The 18,111-nt window shown below is 41.3% G+C and overlaps 1 protein-coding gene across 5 annotated transcripts in view; it reads right to left on the bottom strand.

The window, feature by feature from the left end:
* Positions 1–18,111, bottom strand: part of NCOA7 (nuclear receptor coactivator 7) — a 98,273-nt gene that overhangs the window by 74,734 nt on the left and 5,428 nt on the right. The gene's annotated exons all lie outside the window — the stretch shown is intronic.

Here is an 18,111-nt window from a genome sequence, read left to right as displayed (position 1 = left end):
TCTAGTCTCTCTGATTTTTATGCATCAGGTAGAGTCTTACAGTAATACTCACTCTTTAAATGGCAGATTTGCCTATGACACCTTTGGCTTTATAAAGAGAATACTATTTTATATCTGCAAGTTAATGCATGTCACAGTCTTCAGCCGGACACAGAAACCTACATGATAGTAGCGTAAGAATCGCATCAAAACAAATTGTCCTGCTTAGATGTCCAGTCTGTATGAAGATACCACATACTTCCTCAGAATTTTGATACATCCTTATCTTCCCTGTTGGGGCAGGCCCTTAGATCTTCAGAAGATCAAAACCAGTTGCTTTGTTAGCCCTGCATTTAGAGTTACAATAAATCTTTCAAAGCGTACAACTATGACCTCTATAGCAAACTACAAAGAGTTCAAAGAAAGGAGAACCACTCTTTCCCCTTTGCCTGCTTTGCCTTCACTACACTCACCAATGTGTGAGCAAGGGCACTGACGAGCCAGAGTTGAGTCTCATGTTGACACCAAGGACTATCAAATAACCATGGAGCACCGAGATAATATTAGACCCACAACCCAGAGGACAGCAGGACCCGTGGGAAGAAGAGGGAGGCGGGGAGAGCCCCTCTCACCACACAGAAACACAATCAGCTGGGATGAACAGAGGGAAGTGAGAGCCATCCTCAGGGCTTCACCCCACGCAAAAGTCAGCAGCACGGTCCTTCCATTCCTCCTCCTCCTCCTCTCCCGTGATCTACGGACCCTACCCAGGGGAATACCAGCCCTGCTCCAGCACAGCGCAGGAGGAGAAAACCCCACCTGCCTGCAGCCCTGACTTGCCCAGTGCTGGAACAGCCGCTCCCCGCTTTGGCCAAGAGGGGCACGAAGAGAGAGAAGGTAGGGCTTAAGCCCAGACCAAACCGCAGATGCTGCAGGAGGTGGCATTGCTCCGCTCACCAAGTGTCAGGTTTGCTGTTTGCTTTCATCGATGCTAAACAAAACTAGCGATGGCAACAGGGGTACGGAGCCTGTTCTTCCCACACCAACTAAATGCAACTCCAAGTCCTTTCACACGGTGAGGGGGAATAAAACAAGAGCTTAAAAAAGTTTTATTCAGAACAGGTGGGCACTCAGAAAATGGGAATGTTATCCACAGACCAGAAGTAACAAAGGCATTCAGGTGTAATTTTTTTTTTTCTTTTGCTAGTAAAAATTCACAGGGTTCTCACATCCAGGCACCAATTAATGAAAATTTGCACAATAAAATAACATCAGGTCCCACTCTGTTGACTTATAAATTATTTAGCTCACATTCTTAGAAGAAACAAAGGTGGTGTTCTAGGAAGGCATATTTAAGTTGACAATTATATTTTGAAAATATAGTACTAGAAAAAGCAAGCTGAGTGCTGACTTCATAACCTCTGATTTTATTTTTGTTGTTGGGAATTTTTCATGTACTAGTTGGCTTTAACGAAAAAAGAAAAACAGCCTGAAAGCTAGGAGGATCACAGCGTAACCTGCAGTAATTGCTACTGAAAGCTGGTATTTCTGAAAGGTCCTTTTCAATTTTTAGTTATTTAAGCAGTAACAGTACAAAAGCCACATTTACCTTATAGGTTGTCACTGATGTTTTAAAGTTATATCAAAAAAGCAAACCTACTGCACACTTCCCCCCACCTGTCCTTTGATATCTCCAAAGAAAGAAATCACAGGTATTCTTTATTAATATTAACTGCTTAAAATGTTATTAAGGATATATTATTAAAACAAATCTTGGTTTCCTGGTAGCTCCTTTCTGGTAGAGACAAAGACTGAATCAGGCAGACTATTAAAAATGTACATATTTGGGGGATATTTATATGCTGGGAGACAGACATCTTACTCATATATCATGAATACAGTCCAAACTCAAATGATGACAAAGCTGATTTTACAGAAATTTCAGGCTCAGCATAACTCTTTCTACACTGAACAAAAATAGACAGTGAAAAGCTTGTATTACATGTCTACAGCAATGCCTATTCTTTTATTAGGTCATTTCAAGAGGAAAGATATTCCTGATGGACAAACAATGCGTTTAAGTAAGAGTCCTGTTAAAAATTTGCCACCCTCCAAATTTAGCAAATGTCAGCACCTGATAATTATATGAAGAGAACAAAATACATAAAAATATACTGTACTTTTTGCTGTCAGTCCTATTGATCTGGATTTTTTCATTTATATTGGCATATTTCTGGATATTTGCTTTGCCTGTTTAGGCTTGCTGCCAGGGAGTTTTGGGGATGCTACTGGGAGTTTGTAATGAGGGTGGGTATGCTCCAGCAAGGCCACAAAAAACCCCAAACAAACAAACAAACAAAACCAACAAAGAAAACTGAATTCCTGAATGTGGGTACCCACACCACTGCAACTGCCCCCACGTTCCCAAGACCTCTAGAAATGCTTCCAGCTCCTGCTACCCACTCTGCCGCCTGGCACTGCAGGACAGCAGCCTCCTGTCATGGCACATTCAGAGCAGCAGAAGAGGAAGATCTTGTTCGAAGTGTGAGGATAAACAAAGGGGAAGGGAACTTATTTTTGAGGGGAACATTAAAAATAAATAATTATATGAGTAGAGCATCCTAAGTCCTCTAAAGACTTTGATATATTTATGAAATTATTTTGATTTTTTTCCTCTCTTTTCCCCCCCTTCTCAGGCATGAAGAATAATATACCTTACTACTTGCAGTTTAAGTAGTTTACATTTTCATGAGACAACAAGAGGACCTGCCTGAGGCACTCAGGGGTAAGCACCCAGAAATCCTGTTTGCTGGCTCTAAAGCATCAACAACCAATCCTCCAATTGGGTGCATGACTTTACAAAACTGCACATGAACAACAGCACATCCAACAGCACAAGCAATACAGAATCCAATGAAATATCCTGATTATTTTTAGAACATTCAATGGACTTGACAGCTTGTCTCTGGCCATCTGTGCCCACTGCAGGTCCTGGAAAGACATAGAGAGAAACAAAAATGTTCGAGATCATGCAATTCTCTAGATATATTTTCATGACCCTGTAGAGTCAATATCTCTCAACCTTGCATGAGGTAGGAAAATGCTGTAATTCTCTACTTTGCAAATGGGGAACTGAACTACATGAAGTACCTTCACACACTCAAATGAGAGTGGGAAAGCAACGTGTGCAAGTATCCTCCCACCAGCCTTAATCCAACCAGCCTCAAGGACCAGCAGCAATGACAACAACAGAGGAGACTACTTTGACAAGGAGCCAGTTACTGTTTTCTGTATAAAATTTAAACTGACAAACTTAGGGGACTGATAGCAAAGTCTCACCTTTATTTGGCTCTGCGAGCATATGCATAGAAATTAAAGCTCAGATCCACAAAAGGAAATAAAAAGCCTAACTCCTCTGAGGACCTAGGTTTAAATGGCTCTCTCAGCTCCTTCAGGAAATATGTAAAAACGCAAAGAATTGACTTTAGGGAAACCAAGTCAAGGGTAGTATCCTGTACCTTAGCAGGGGCCCCACAAAGCAAGCAATGGTGGCAGCGATCCCACTGTGAAAAAGCAGAGAAGGTGAGAGGCCTAAGCACAAATTTTCCACGGTTGGGAAGACAGAGCAGATTAAGGCAGAAGACTCCCAGTGAGACAGCCAAGCAGACATAGTCACGCCAAGGATGTAAGAGTGAGACCCCACTGTGCCAAGGGAGCAGGATGCTGCCCAGACACACCACGTAGCTCTCACGAGCTCTGTGGTGCAGTATACCACACAACGTTAGGGTTTTTTTTTGTTTCTCTATTTTACCTCTGCCCTGAGACTACAGACAAACAGTGCACACACCTGCTCATACCACTGCACGCTTCCTTATTATCATCTGCTGTAATATGAATATTCAAATGTTGCCACAGGTCATTTTCAGACACGAAGCATTACTAACGATTCTGCTTAGATCTGCAACGCTGCAGCAGAGTGTTGTTTTACAAATAACAAGTCTTCTGGGTACATATGCCAATTCTGACCCCTAAAATAATGCACCATAAGAGATGGGAAAGATTGCACCAAGTCAATATCAAGACCAAAAAAAGGAAAGATATGTATGTAGTGCTTCGAGAACAAAATTGTCTATAAAGCTGGCAGAATAAGAAATTGTAGAACAAATCACAGACAGAGAGGAAGTATTTTCAGTGCATTATATCTGAAACTGTACCCTTGGGGGTTGCTATCTGTGCCTCTGGTGAGACCAAAGCAGTTTCCACTGCACTGTGCAGATGCAAATACATACAAACACACATAGGGTCACACACAACACCTTTAAGCATAAGGCAACAGAAACAGGTTAATACAGAAGAGGAGACACATTGTAATTTGCTACTGGGTCATATAAATGCGTATCATCAGGCTTCACCAGCCAAAGCACTAATATCAACTGTAGCATTCATTCCAACAGACATCCCATTTTTAAAAACAGGAAGGTGAAAGCACCTTAGCACCTTATGAGAAATGCTGAACTTTGCAGCATTTCATTAATGCCTTACTGACTGGACTAACCAGCTTGAGTTTTACTGCTTTTATACTCTGCTAGTGTATTTCATTCCGTGTAATAGTGTGGTGGGGCAGCCTCCCTGGGCCACTCCGAGATCTCAGGATAAGCCCTGCATGGTTTGGGAAACCCTCCCATTGTGCTGTTATCTCAGTTGCAAGTGCAGCAGCCTGGGGTTGGGGTGGCCAGGCAGCCCCTGGCCACACCTGGGGCCATCTGCTGCCTGAATCCTGTATCAGAATGACGCAGCACGAATTGTGGCCAGAATGTAAAATAATGACCAAAGCCAATCATCTCAAGACCTTAAAAACAGCGATCCAAGGTGAGACCTTCGGAGCTCTCCGGGACCGCAGCGGGCTGTGTGACCCAGTGTCTCCCCTTGATCTGGGACACATCTCAGGGTAGGTTTCGTGTGGATTGAAAGATCGTCCATCGATGATTTCGTGAGGACTTAAAGACCTGATTTTGTGAGGTTCACTGACCGTCCGTTGATGAATGCCAGCACATAAAAGTCAGTAATTCAAGAAACTCACAAAAAGGAAACTTTAATCATAGGTTAACCTCTGTGGGGAGGGAGCGGGTGTGGGGTGAAATTTGGTTCAGAACTGTTGTATCTGTGCATGTGCATTTGCAGTTTGCTTCGGAACTATTCTGCCTGTTTGCGTGTGGTTTCGAACTGTTTTCTCTATCTGTGCATGTGTGCGATTTGATTTAACCTCCCATCTCTGTGCAACCCTGCTGTAAGTTTCAGGCAATCTTTACCATTTCTGAATCTTATTACTAAGTCGCAAATTTGACTGTAACAAATTCCATCAAATCACTCTGTTAAATTGACTGATGATTAAGTACTGTTAAAATTATACAACTTAATCCTGTGATCTATCTCGAAAATATTAATAAATCCTAAATTGCTGCTAAACCAAAGCCATTTAACAAAATCTCATTCACAACAAATAATAAAGATAAAAGTTTCAGAATAAACACCACAGAATCTCAAGACGAAAGGTAACAAATGCACAGCCAGCAAAGAGAAGAGTAAACGACAACTTTTTTTAGATTTTTCTTCAGGCAGAATGACCTAGGTAAAAGTGAGATTGGAAGCTTTCAGGAAAGCACTAGCACAAGTCAATAAAACACAGCACAGACTAATGGCATTAAGTTAAATTCAGTAGAATGGACAAAAGTTGTTTATTCTAAAGCTAGCAAGATAAATATGCACTTATTTTAATACAATTATATAGTTACATTATAATTACCATGTAATGTTACTTCTAAAACATTAATAAGCTCTGTAAAGAAGTTCCAGTCCATTATACATAACTGAAGGGTGCTGAACTAACCTAGGAGAGCTTCTCCTCCTTGGTGAAGTTGAGGCTGATGACTCAACCCTTGCTTAGGTGAGTAACCCTTATTTATGCACACAACTCCACTGACCTTTAAAGTATTAAGCCTGTCATGTTTCTTGTAACAGGGGGGCACTCTTAAAATCCCCAAATAATTAAAATGCAAAAATTAAGAGACTGAAAATAAATTTGTATGCAGAAGCAGTACCTGGTCTTCTTGTTCAGATTAAACATAGACCAGTATCACAATTTATCTATCTCCTAATGGAGAGAAAGAGAGAGATTTGATGTGGCTATTGCACCCTGTGGACTCTCAAGGACAGTGAAGATAAGATCTGGAGATAAGATAGGCAAAGGAAACAAACAGCCTTGGTCTTGAGGAACTGGTGCAATGTTTAGAGGTTATTATCCCCACTACAGAGCTGTAGTAAGCTAACAGTCCAAGCATTTTCATTCCCTACTAATGCAGTAAGAACAGGCTAAGCCTAGAGCACCTTCAGCTCACCAACTGCATCTGCAACAGCCTATCCACATGAACAAAGTTCAAATAAAATAAATGAGAATCAATGTAACAGAAACATGTCTCATTCAGGAACAGAACAACAACAACAAAACATGATTCAGCTCCAAGGGACGTCCCAGATGAATTATGCCTACCTTGCTTGGGAAAAGACTTTTACCGACTAACTCGGGCTGTCGTGTTTCACACAAAATAAGGGGAAGCAAAAAAGCTACCAGAAATTCCATATCACTAGTGAGCATTGTCAAGGAAAAACATCCAGATTTAATCTTCCCTCACTGGCAGCTGAATGTCACCAGATGCATTTTCCATAAGGAACAATGTATTTCACTGTGTAACTCAGCTGCAGTTACTAGACAGAAATTGGTTACAAAACACATTGTAAACTATTAACAGGTAGAGTGCTATGCCACACCAAATGTAAAAGTGCAGTGCTGTTTGAAATCAGACCACCTGGGAAGACTTTCATGTTTAAGTCAACAAGAATATTGCTGCAGAAGTTTTAAAATAATTAACACCTTCATTTTCTTGTATGCCCTGTTTCAACCCATCCCAGTTCTTAAAATTAAGCATCAAGCCCAAGCCTTCCAGACTCTGCAGCCTTTCACACTCACATTGTACAGGTATACACAGTACGCGGAGTTTACACGCCAAACCTTGCATCTTCATGGACTGTTGACAGAAAACACGTGTCTCTGCCTACCAAATACCGTAACAAATGGTACAAGGCAGCAAAAAGCCATCAGCATTTGGATGAACAAAATCAACTCTGTAGCCACTGAAATACAGAAAACGTCATCATACATGTAAACAACAGAAACACCCAAGAATTTTCAGGGTGCTGGTTCCAGTTAATTGAGATCCCAGTAAATTTTAGCTATTTTTATTTAAAAAGCTAAGCCTTTCAAACATTCCTTGTCAAGAATATTGCTTTCATTTTACAGGTGAGAGACTGAGATCCCTAAGAACCTTGTGGTCATTCTGTAGAGTTACTACAAAACCACAGATCTTATAATTGCAAGGCAAATGGCTTACCCTTTGTGCCCTTCTTTCCTGGGACACCTACTGAATGAAATCAAGTCTGTGCTTACGCCACATACTAAGGCATTTCCATCACAGCTTATGTTGCATTTCTGAGTCAGAGCCTAAATTCATGTACAGCATCATAGTTCCACCACCACAGAACAAGAGGAGGATGCAGTTCACCGCATCCAGAGAGGGTAAGACAGATGTCACTGTTCTCTTACCTCTCCCTGGAGCACACGGGCATACACACATTCTATGTATGTGCTTTGCAGCATTCAACTAAAACACCAAGTACTTGCAGTTTTCTAAAAAATAAAAACTGATGAACACTAAGCACATCAACTAGCATTTAGACAATACCCTTAGCACTACCTTGCTGATTTGGCAGTTGACACCAGCATGTTCCTTGTTCAAAACAACTGCTAGTTTCATGATCTGTTTAGAAGCATTTCAAAGAAAGCCTGCACATCTATTTTGACAAGGTCAAAACATATGCATACGGATAACCACATCACTCCCAGAGCCAATGAGTTACGCGTTCTCTACCAGGTTTTTAAGGGACATGACCAAGTCCTCCTTAGATTCCCCTCTCTGAACCAAGCAAAGGGACAGAAGCAGCAAACAGAAAGTCACTCCATCCTCACCACTCCTAGGCAGCAGTGTGTTATGAGAGCAAGTCAGGTAGCAAACAAAATCATCTGACTGCCTGGTGCCACCTCCACGCCAGGTGAGCAACCAGAAGAACTGCCCTAAGTCCCATACACAGAATGCTGCTAAGGGCAATTGGATCCACAGAGCCACATATCCCAGGCCTGGCCATATATCAGGCTTGCCTCTGTGAATTAGCTTACGCAGGGCTCGAGCAGGACTTGCACTGGCGAAACAGCAGCACTACTGCAGACAGATGCACAGCAAACGTCCTTTGGTGATCAAGGGGACCTTGGTCAGCCAAAGTGCCAAGCCAAAGAAACTGGGCTTTCGCTTGCCTCTCAGGCTGTTAAAATACTTCCATGCAGCAAGCAGCTGCCAGTTTGCAGTATTACGGCCCTTTGCCTTCCTCCCTTTCACCTATTTCAGCTGTTCGCTACCACTCCTCCACCCAAAATTACCACACAAATTACCTGCAGCAGAGTCAGCAGAAGCAGCTCTGTATCTGCAGTTCAGTTTGTATCCTGCCATGTCAGCTCACACCCACTTCCAGTGGGCTTTGCTGCGCACAGCTGAACTGCAAGCACACCCTTACTTCTGCCACAGAAGGCAGACCTGCAGCAGAAAGCTTGGACAGGTAACAGTCAACGTTAACTCCCCAAGCAGCGACTTCGTTTGGTGGGCCTCAGCAACCGCACACTTTGAAAGACGAGTGCTGCTGAGACCTACGGCCAGCATTCATGAGATGAGAAACAGACTATGAAAAATGAATGCATGTTCTCTGCTTCCCAGCAAACTGGCTCTCTTGCTTCCCTGCTCTTTTCTCACCAACGCAATAAAGGCGTTTATACCAAGAGTACACCAGAGGCAGAGCACGAAGAGACAGGTGTTCAAAGGGTCACTTAAACCACAAAGATGCAGCTTGATGCTTGGCACAAATACCTGTACCGTAAATCACAGGTACCACAAATCACCTCCTACTTACAATTAGTTTAGGTCCCACAATGATTAAGTGTAAAGTTACGTTTATACTTGTAAATACTCCCGTTGTACTCAATGAGACTTGGTTAACATGTTCTCAATGCTTTACAGAATAAGGCCAGGCAACAAGGAAGTGTTAAAATATGAAAAAAACCATCAATCTAACAGGAAGTATTAGAACTGGTCACTATTTTTTAGGTCAAGTACATTTCCAACAATATTCATAATAATGCTGTGAAAATTACTGGAAACTTTTCTTTAGAAAGTACCCATCATTTTCAAGTTTTTAGAAAAAGACCCTGAAATTAGCAACCCACTGACACTACACTGTGAAAGATTAACATTTAAATACTTCCTCACTTCAAAAAAGCAACTCAAGACGCAATACCTACTTGACAGAAAAATTATAATTTTTAAGTTTCAGCTCAACATCCCTTTTTTCAATCAACCCTGACTCATGCAAATTCCAGGCCATGGCTTTTTTTCTGTCACCTACCTCCCAACTGAGAACCAAAGGAGCTGAGAAGTGGGGGTAGAAAGGAGTCTCGCAGTAATGCAATGCAAATGTTTTCCCATCTGAAACACCGTTAACAGAACCAAAATGCCAGGTTTCCATAGCAACCTTAACTGTGTCACATTGCATACACTGTATATTAAGTAACATAGTGAAGTTTAATTGTAACAGAAAATCCTATACATTTGTGATGTATAAAATTAACACTAGAAACCTTCATTGTTTATTTTTCAGTTCCTTAACCTGCAACATTTATTGCATTATAGTCTGTTGAGAGTGACCTTGTGTTACACCACAGCTTCACAGGTGCTCAGATGTTGGCAGGGTTAGATGCATTAAAACTACAACAATCGACATACCCTCTACCCACTGCATAGTCTGAAGCCCATTTTAAAAGCAGCAATGTTTCTAATTATTTCCTTCCTCCTTGCAAAATTCCTTTAGGTATTGTATAACTGAGAATGATTTAGTTGTCTTGCTCTTCTGAAACATCCTTAAAACCTTTATTATCCTACCATTTTCATTCCTCCATCTCCGGATTCCTGAACAACACTACACCCCATTTCTGGCCTTGTATCAAGTCACCTTGCACCACACACAAAGCAAAAACTCCCCTCTCAAACTGAATTCCCCTTGCTATATACCATAGCACAGTTACATTTACCTACCAAATTAGCGAGTCTCTGAATAGCTGCTTGCTACTTTCCAGAAACAGAAAAATAAGTTTTCTCTACTTTTCTGTGTTCTAACCATCTGTACATGGCTAAGTGTCTACTCAAAATTATTCAGGTAAATAGAAGGTAGCAACCTATTTCTCTGTATGCAGAAAAGACATAACAACAGAATGGTTCATACAAAACAGCTATATGCTATCCTTTTTTCAGCATACCTAATCTGGATTTCATTTGTTCAACTCTGGATGTGTTCAGTCAGTGAGATGGTTCAGGGCTTAGTTAAAAAAAAAACCCAAAAAGTTAAAAATACACTTTAATAAAGTTGAGCACTGTTGCATAAAAAAACAGAAGTGTAGAAATTTTCTGGTAAAAACCCAGCAGTATATATTTTACTTCCAGATTACTCAAGTGTTTTAAACATTATTATTGAATCTAGGTGCTCTTGTTGAAGAGAACAGGCTGATTTTGAAACTAAAATTTGAACATCTTACACTGACAGTATCAACAAAGTAACTTAGAATTTCTGAAGCTAGATATTCCTTTTTGCTGAGGAAAAAAAAACCCAAACAAACGAAACAAAAATCTTCACAAAATTTGACCTAATTTTACAAATAGCTTCAATTCCTCCAGTGCTGCATTTTCATGGAAGCCATCTCAGCCACATCACTGGGTACCACAACATTGCTGAGCTCCCTACTCATGTACCAAGTGCATTCAGAGGGACTACTCACCCAAGTCATGCTTTTAAAACCTAAGCACACATTTGCAGAATTGGGGCCCAAAGATGAAGGCTGCTAACTTTCCATTCACCACAAGTTATGCCCAACATAGCTGGTAATGGCAAGTGTTTCAGATTGCCCAACACATTTCAAACAAAACCTTGTCTTTACTTGTTTACAGCTACATCAAAGTATTTGCTTGCCCTTGCTCAAGTCGAAGCCAGCCAAAACAGTTAATGTATTAATAAGTTTTGGTGGGTTTTTTGGTTCATGTTAAAGCCTCTTTTTTTGAGGGACTCTAGTGCTTCCAGTTTTGGCGTTAAAACTCAAAATTTGGCAGAGAGCAATTCAGACCTTTTCACAGCTGCTCTGAAAATCTGTCCAAACTGGGTAGAGACCTACACTTTTAAAAAAAACAGGAAAAGCAGCTTACACCTACCCCATATGGGTACATTAGTGATTTGTAGCTAAAAAGGACTGACACATTACCTGTGGGAAGTGTATTACCCCAGTGCTAGATTCATGTTCCTACCAATAACTATTACGAGACCTAGGATTAAAATGCACACTTCCAACCTCGAACACATGGCTGGGCTAACCTAATGAAGACGTAATATCTGGCACTGGGTTCCACAGGTCAAAATTGCTTTTCTGAGCTATCTGCTTGCTGGACTCAGTGAAGTAGAAAGAAAAAAAAGAAAAAAAAACAGTGAAGAGAAGCAGGAAGAAAGATATGTTTCAAGGCCAGATAAAGTAAATTCCAATTTATAACACAGTATGCTGTCATCCTAGAGCCTTTCAGTGAGAAAATAATCATCCATAGCTCTTTCATCACAGAATTCACAACAAATAGTATGTGGGATGAAGAAGGAATCAAAACTTAAACAGTTAGAAAACACAGTAGCAGGTAAAACTTTTATTTTAAATGCAATATAATCTGACTGCAAAGCAGTTAAGAGTTAAAAACTGTACTCAGTACAGAAGTACAAGACAGGATGTCCTGATTTCAGTGACATCCATGGAAGTTTGATTGTTTACAAAGTTTCTAGATACTGGGGGAAAAAAAAAAAACAACAAAAAAAAAAACACAGCCAGAAGAGAGGCTTTTAAAGGTCTGTTACCATTTACTGAGGGATGACAATAATTTTGCCCAGGAAATAAATTTAATAACTTGAAGCCCTTACATCCCAAATCCTACACTGGTCCAAGTGACAAAACACATTAACACATTACAGTTACCAGGTACAAAGAAATACACATTTTCTCAGAAGCATCTTAAAATTAGGTTTGGTGCTACAGGTAGCCCCAGCTCCACCAGCTTTCCTTTTGCAAACCTCCTTGGCTTTCCACTGGCATTTGCACAGACTGCCCAGGGCACTCGTCAATCGCGGCTCGTTCATAGTGTAGCAGGGCCCCATTCTGTGAGGAGCAGCGTGCCCCTGCTACCAGGTCTGGGTCTGCATTTCCTTCCCAGGAGGAAAACAAGAAAGGGAATGCACCTTCCTTGCTCTTCTCACAAGCTTAATCCGAAGCATGCTCGGAGTTGAGCAGAAGGGCTAGGAACCGCTCTCCTGGGCGCAGTGTTTCTTCCACAGCTTACCATCTCTGGAGCCCAGGAGAATTCTCCAACACATGCCACTGGTTAAGGTCTGGTTGTTTCCTGGGGTTTATGTTACTTGCTCTTCCCACCCTCCCTGTAGAAGATTCTGGATTTCTTGTATTTGCTGTACCATTTTGGTCTCAAGATCAGTATCTAGTCCCCTTCCCGTAAAACCTGCCTGTTACTTGCCAGGCTCAGCCTGGGACTGGGAACTACCAGAGCAGGACTCAGGAAAGGACACAACTAGTTGACAAAACACTGAAACTTACTACTTACACAATAGGGTCAAGTGCACAGTGTCAACAGAGCAGGAGAAAAGAAAACTAATCTCCAGCTGCTTAATCTCTTTTCATGACAACCAATGTGTTACTTGTACTAACAGAACTAATGCATTACAAAGGGAAATCCAATTTTCAAAACAAATAACCCACTTAAAAATTTAACCACTGAGTGATCAGTTAGCAGCAGAGCTCAATTTTAAGGAATCCAGAACTCCTGTATATAAGGAAACAAATGTGCCCCAATGAGCAACCACATTGGCACTAAGCCAACACAGGAAATCTTACTTTCCATCCTGTAAGCATGACTGTAGCAGGACACAAATTTAGATGCCACCACAAGTTCCTGCCTAGCCTCTGTACAGTAATGAGATGATGCCAGCCACCTCCCACCATCTACTCGCCCCTGACAACAAGGCATACCTAACCAACACAGCTCAGCACCATACACTAAAAAAAATCAAAACAACCCAAACCACAAAACAAAAAAACAAATTACCTGTAGGTCAAATGAAATTTCTTCAGCTGATACCTAAGCACAAGGACTGGGTAACCACACTGGCAGAAAGCTACCCGTCATTCTTCTGTGGTTCCGAATTCATAGAATCATAGAATCATTTAGGTTGGAAAAGACCTTCAAGATCATCGAGTCCATCTCCTAACTGCTCTGATGACTACTCAGACTGCTTGCTACTTGAGCCCACAGATCTGGGCAGCAAGGGGACTTTCATGTTCATCAGCTGTTGCACAGTTGTTAATTATTTGGGCCTTATCTGCACAAGTGACTGGCTTAGAGCAGGCAAAGTCAATCTTTCACCACATACCTGGACACGTTTCAGCACACTGTTCTGTAACAAAGTAAGAGTCAAAGTTTTATCTCCTGGGTTCTCCACCCATTGTCACCAGGATGCCACCACTTGCACCACGCATCTACTGGGCAACACTGGCATTTCAGAAGCTTTTGGAGCTGGGACAGATGGAACTGCCTGGATTTTATGTCATGAGTTATCATAGCTGCTACCATCAGCCATCAGTCTTCACCAGCTTCACTGCAAAAGGTTTGATCAGCACCGGGATGGAAAAAAAGGGAGTACAAAAAGTCAAACATTGCTTATATATTGTAAGTGATGAGTTTCTTTTTAATATATATTCTAAATATCATACAAATAATCTTAATGTATAAAATTACTTTATTATACTCTTCAATGCTCCTTTGAATTATCTGAACGTTTGTGAAAAAGCATGAAGGAAAAAAATCAAGCCACTCTCTGGCCTACAAATCTTTGCCGAGCTTGTTACAGCTACGAAAACCTGCATACAGTATTACACCCAGCTTTATCAGAAGTGCCCAGGTCTCTGGCATCAGTACAGGTACTTAAAAAGCATTATAAAATGCTACTTCTGAAGTTGATGGTAAAATAAAGCCCTTGCCACCAGACTGGGGCATTACTCGACCATGAGACCATTAACTACAGCAATAGACTAGTGCTACCTACTACATTATTTGTGCACAGTGACTACTGACACAGCATGCAAGCACTGCTGAGCCACTGACAATACCAAGTTGTTCCTTGTAGCATCCTCTCCAAGTAACAACCTGGGCAGATCCCAATTAGCTTCTGCAATCACAGCATCATCCGACCTGGCAGGAAGCCATCCACACCTCTTCCCCTCAGAGGGAAGGAAGGTGGCAGTGAAGGTTCATAAATATTCATACTTCTATCTGCTGCATTAGCTTAGAGTATTTAAAAAGAAAACAAACCAGAAAATAAGACAGATGGCATGTGGGACAGCACACAGAAAAAAACAGACAAGGAGTAGCAGCAGATAGAGAGCACACTGTTAGAAAAGGTTAAATTTACTTGAAAAATGAGTCAGGGAATAAATTACCTTTTCTTAAGATAAGGCTGAGTTCAAGGAAGCAGTAGCTCTCACTGTGAACTTCTGTAAAACAAAGCTGTGATTTCCTCTAACTGTTGCACTGGGACAGCTCTTTGTCTGCCCAGGGAGTCTTCGATTTTAGGGGAATGTCTCTCAGATATCTACAGAAACACTATGGGAAGATCCCAAAATCAGTCACTAGTGGGTGAGACCACTGTAAGAAAATTTCCTTTCTAGAAATTAGTAGCTATTAATAAAAGGCTTTTAAATCCTGCTAAGTGAACGCAGAATGAAACATAAACAATCCTAATTTGACACTGTAACCAAAACGTAAACGCAAATCTTGCCTGTATAAACAGGTATAACTTCCCTGCTTAGCTTGGATGTTTTCTGTTCCTCTAAACCAGGTTGATATCACCATTACTTAAATATGACAGGTAGTCATATAACCTGCATTTCAAAAAGGATGTTGAAAATCAAACCTGTAAAGCATACATAGTAGCCATAAGAAAGGCAACAAAAGGAAAAAAGTGGCACCTCAGTGGGATCTACGTGTAGCATACCAGAGGAGGCCTAATGCTTAATTACAAGGCATGAGTACTACAGGGGACAGTATAACTGAGAGCAGGACCAGCTGCATCTAGCTGACAGGGCCATAGGACAACACAACACATGGAATTTGAGGCATGCAACTGAAAGCACAGCTCGCATCTTGAAGACAAGATAAATAACAATCAGAAAGACTTACTAAGATTATGATGAGTACTCTATCCACTGAGAGCTCAAGTCTAAGCCAGAAGTCTTCCTAAACGATAAACCATGGTTCCATGACAAATCATTACGTCTCAAATAAGTACATGTATGTCACTAGGATGCTATACAGTACTAAGCTGAAATACTGGTACTATTTCTCCAAGCTTGGTCAGAGCCTGGGAGCAGCACATGTGCAAGAGCAAAGTACTGCACCTAGAGTAACTCACCCTTCTTGGCACTTACTACTACCTTCTGCATTACAACCCATCAGGAAGTACTGACAGACCCCACGAAGCCTGCCTGCACCCTGCCCTTGCAGGCAAGCAGAGAAGAACCTGCAGATAAACAACCACAGCCCCCTGCCCCACTGCAGCGTTGCTGCCCTCCCCAAAACTGAACAAACAGTTCACAGCAGACACCTCACAGCAGCGGCACAGCCACTCACACCCGCCTGATATTTTGATCAAGAACAAAGAAGGATAGCTTTCTGCCTACAATCAGAAGGGTTTGCAAAGAAAAGGGGGAAAAAAAAGAACACTGCCACGTATGTGTTTAATGTATCGATCTGAAACATTATGTTTGTGGGGGGAATATAATCCCTCTAGCTTGTGGTGAATTTTGTCACTGCCTCACTGTTTCATGAATTTGGCTAGGGAAAAATGACATGGGAATAAGGAAACCAGTCAGATTTTTAAAAAAACATAATAAAATGTGAAAACTTGTTTCTCCTACCCTGCTTTTCTTCCCGGTCAAAGGAGGCCACCTAAGTGAGTGCTCTTAACACTGACTTCACTCCTCAACTGTAGTGTTACGTTTTCTCTTTTTGGGAAAGCAATCTTAACGCCCAGGACAAGCTCACAGCAGCAGCAGCGTGACTCGTGCATTTTCCTCCACAAGAGCACAGATCCTGAGGCCCAGCTCCCTCACAGCAGGGAGCGAGAAACCACCAACTTTGTGGCAGGCAGCCATCCCCACTGTCAATGACTACACCAGCGAGTGGATACCTCACTAAAACAAGAGCTGCGCCCATAAAGCCTTAGACTTTTTTGGCTTATTGATCACGAGGAATAAGAGAGTTGTCAGTCTGCTGTTTCTTGGGTGATGACACTAGATTCACCCTGCCAGTAGAACCGAGGACAATGACTGCCTGCTGCTGTGTCAGGCACCTGCTGAGACACAGAGGACACAACCCAGATGCCGGACAGGGAGTTTTACCATTTTTCTTGACATTGGTTATATTCCAGCTTTCCTTCGATGCCTTCTGGAAAGCAAAGGGAAATTGAGTCCCTCCATCCCTCATTTCCATTGTAATTATCATTTGTGAACATCTCCAGCTACCTGGAGCAGTAATTTCTTGTGTCCGATCATGCTGCAGAGGCTCACACTAATTTCTCACCTTTGAAACACTTACCCAGATGGGTGACTGCAGGGAGCCACTCTGACTGCAGCACCCATCTATAGGATTCTCACCATTTTGTTAATAACCTTTTTTAAGAAATGTTATTCTCCAACCCAAATCACTTCCCAATGATTTCACCTTTATTTGAATAGAGGAACCTATTCCCTAACACTTCAGTGGACAAGCTGTCCACTGAAGTCAGGACCATAAGCTAGCCAAATATTTACTAGAGCAAATCCCCAGCCAATTGTACCGTTCTCTTTCAAAATCTTGGATACACAAAGCAACAAGCCATATTCCTATACAATAAGAAGACAACTGTTCCAATCAGTTCTAAGTCACTTCAACTCCAAAGGGAATCACTTATCATTTTGGCAGTAGATGTGATGAATCCAAATGGGAGTGTGGCTGCTGGTGCAGCGAGAACAGGACACTGGGCAAAGGCAAGGAGCAAGACTGAGAGACTGTGCCTCACAACTGACTTAGACAAATCAGTATTTCTAGAAGTGTTGTTTTTCCTAACATAACACACAATAAGAAAAAAAAGGTACTGAATTTAACTGAAGCATACAATTTCCTTTCAAGCCAAAGATTTTGATTTGATATTAAAAAAAAAACAAAAAAATTTGAAAAAAGAAAAATTAAAGAAAAAAATTGAAGAAAAGAAAAATTTGGGAAAAAAAGAAAAAACTGGGGGGAAAAAAGGAAAAAAAAAGAGAAAAAAAAAAAGCCGGGGGGGGGGTGGGTGGGAGCCGTCAGACAACATTTTGTCTAGAAGCAGTCCCAACAGCTTCGATAACAACTCTTCACAGGACCAACATTACTTGCCTGTTTACATCCTTAAAATATTTTGTGTATATTTATGGACATCTTCCAGGTAAAAAAATGAAAGAGAAAGCAGTCTAAAATGCACTAGGACGTACATATTTTTAACCATGACTTATATTTAAAGACATATATTTCTGATAAAGTAATTTTCATTCAGAAATTATATACGCACGCATACTTTGCTTGGCGTTTTCTACTGCCTTCTCCATTAATTTTCTGAACTCTGCGTGTGTATACATACACCTCCAAAAGAACAATATTAGCAACACATGATTTCCACGCTATGTAAACACTTGCTGATTCAATATGCTGGGAGAGTTCACCAATATGCATTGTAAGTATCCAAACACAGGCCCTTAGTCTGGGTCACAGCATTTGAGGCAAACCATAATCAATTAATGGGCACCCACCCATCTGAAAA

Source organism: Accipiter gentilis, chromosome 15 (genome assembly GCF_929443795.1).
Source record: "Accipiter gentilis chromosome 15, bAccGen1.1, whole genome shotgun sequence".
Lineage (NCBI taxonomy): Eukaryota > Metazoa > Chordata > Aves > Accipitriformes > Accipitridae > Astur > Astur gentilis.
The sequence above is the reverse complement of the archived record's forward strand: the minus strand, read 5'-3'. Positions and strand labels throughout refer to the sequence as shown.